Source organism: Cynara cardunculus, assembly GCF_001531365.2.
Source record: "Cynara cardunculus var. scolymus isolate 2C chromosome LG 5, CcrdV1, whole genome shotgun sequence".
NCBI lineage: Eukaryota > Viridiplantae > Streptophyta > Magnoliopsida > Asterales > Asteraceae > Cynara > Cynara cardunculus.
In genome coordinates this window covers 5,234,901-5,237,642 of record NC_037532.1, presented here as the reverse complement: position 1 = coordinate 5,237,642, position 2,742 = coordinate 5,234,901, and positions in this window count along the sequence as shown.

The following is a 2,742-nucleotide window of genomic DNA, read 5'->3' as shown; positions in this document are numbered from 1 at the left end:
CAAACAAGAAAGTCCATTGGTTTTTATTGTACTTTTCCCTTTTTTTCAATTATACCCTTAATTAAAATCGAAAGGTCAAAAGTACAAGGGTGGTGCCTGATTGGTTTGAGCTTGACTTCAAATGTCAAAAGTATCTAGAGGTTCGAGGTTCAAATCCAAGTAGGAATAAAAATCCTCTTGTGGCCATAGCGGATTGGATATCTAGGTTAATAAAAAAAAACATCTTAAGTTCTATAAGTTCATTTATAGGGTTGAACTTGATAAATTCTATATTTTTATTGTATGATTTATAAACTTAAGCACATGTTTAAGCCAATAAAAAAGTTGACCGCTTTGGAAAAAGTATATTTTCATATGACTCGACTTGATTCGAAAACTCGATTCGGGTCGAACATTAGTGTTATGAATCTCAATATTTTAGGTTAAACTAGTTTAAATTTGTGTCTGATTAGATAACGTGTCTAATGTGCTGACAAGCTTATAAATGAAGTCGAACCTTGTAAAAGGGGTTGTTTGGTAATTTGCTCGGGTACGAGAAGGAAAAAGGGAAGGTTCGTTATTGTTAGATATTTGGTTTTGAGACAAAAGTTATTTGAAGTAAGGAGGTCATTTGTTCGAAAAGGAAAGATGGAAATTGGATAAAATTAATGTACATATTAAAAGAAGAACTCCAAGCGGTTTTAGTCGAGTTAATAGTTATCACATGGCGTTGAAACATGCAATTTACCTCCTTTATGATGGTTGTGAGATTGATACGAAAAAACCATTTCAAAGGGTGATGTTATACCTTTTTAATGAAGTTTTGAAACAAATGTGATTGATGGTCGCAACTTGCAAACCATTTTTTTCATTATTTTTTATTATTTTTTTTACCGTTATCAAGCACCACATGCTTTTATTACGAGTAAACTATGTTTTTCGTTTATATGGTTCATTAAAAACTGTTATTTTTGTTTTTGTGTTTTAGAAATTATGATATTTGTTTATATGGTTTGCAACTCATCGCTTTTTAACCACAAGGGTGGTGTCTGATTGGTTTGAGTTTGGCTCCAAATGTCAAAAGTACTAAGAGGTCTCAGATTCAAATTCAAGGAAAAATAAAAATCCCCTTGTGGCCACGAAGGTTCAAATGCGGTGACTCCGGGTTATCTGCAAAACATGTGGTCGTCCTGAAATTAATCGGCTCGCATAGTGGGTTGGATATAATAATATAAAAAAACTCATTGCTCTTTTCATCTCATTACAAAACCAATAAACAAAAAAAAAAGATGGATTATTTTGTGAAATAATTTTTAAGTTTTTTTTATTAACCTAGATATCTAACCCGCTATGCAAGCCGACTAATCCTAGGGCGACCATCTGCTTTGCAGATAGACAAAGTCACCACATTTGAACCTCCGTGGCCACAAGGGGACTTTTATTTCTTATTGGATTTGAACATGGGACCTCCTGGTACTTTTGACATTTGGAGCCAAGCTCAAACCAATCAGACACCACTCTTGTGGTTAATATTTTTTAAGTTACATACTCCTGGAATGAACAATATCATCTAGTGAGTTTATGCGTTTACAAATACGATAGTGATTTTTTTGTGGTGATATTTCATTCTATTTCTTCGTGCTGTAGAGGCGAGATATCAACGAGCGTACAACGGTAAAGGAATCGGGTCTACTACATTTGTCGAAAACAATTACAATTCAAGTATTCAAGAACTTTTAGGAACATTGTGTTAGTGTAAAAGAGAAAAAAACGATTATTCTATTTGTTTCGACCTTAACATGGTAAAAAGACGTTACTGTGACGATTCTCAAAAAGCTATCCAATTACGTGAAAGATATTGGATAAAAAGAGTTAAAAGTAACATCGTATTCTTTGTATCCTCTTTTAAAGTTGGTCCACAAGTTTTTGTTCTTGTAAATTCTAGCGTGTTTTTGGTATTTTAGCAAAAGAAATTATAGTTTGTAATTGTTGGGTTTTAGTTTGCGAAAATAACCGGATAAAATGTAGCGGAAAAAACAAAACCTGGTTACAAAAATGTTTGGAAAATTTTTCTAAATAAAACCCAAAGCCTGATCCATTGACAATTAAAACGAATCTACACAAACCATAGGGTGTTTAAAATATTTACCTTGTGGATGAAATTGAAACTTTGATGTAGCACTAAGAAACCAAATCAGGTTTTCTCTATCGGTTGTCCACACGCGAACACGTTTGGAACTCCGACCGCGTGCTAGCCCAAAAAATCCTAGTTCTATAATTGTATCGTAAGGGTTTTGAGGCTACAACTAGTTATCAGAACTCAATCCTCCACTTTGGTTTATCCCCTAAGCCTTATTTATATGGTCAGTCTTCGAGATTGACCATAACTCTTAATAAAGCTTAATCATTATCTAAAATGATTATTTATTTATCTAATAATATCTTATATAATTATTTGAAAACATTTAAGATAATTACATACATATTTATAGATTAAACCCTGTAATTATAATAATCACAAAACAGTATACATGTTTGGATTCTTTCTTTAGTGAAAGTATACGTGTTCTTTGTGTACGACCCTTTAGATTTACATGGCTCGTTGGCAATATATGTGAGTGACACGTGTCGTGCGTATAACATACAACTTACAGTAATAAAATACAGAATAAGCATATAACATTTAATATTTATCATTTAAAAGACGAAAAATATATGAAAACCACTGTCGGCCAAAGATATTCATTCGTTTGGTTTTTGGGT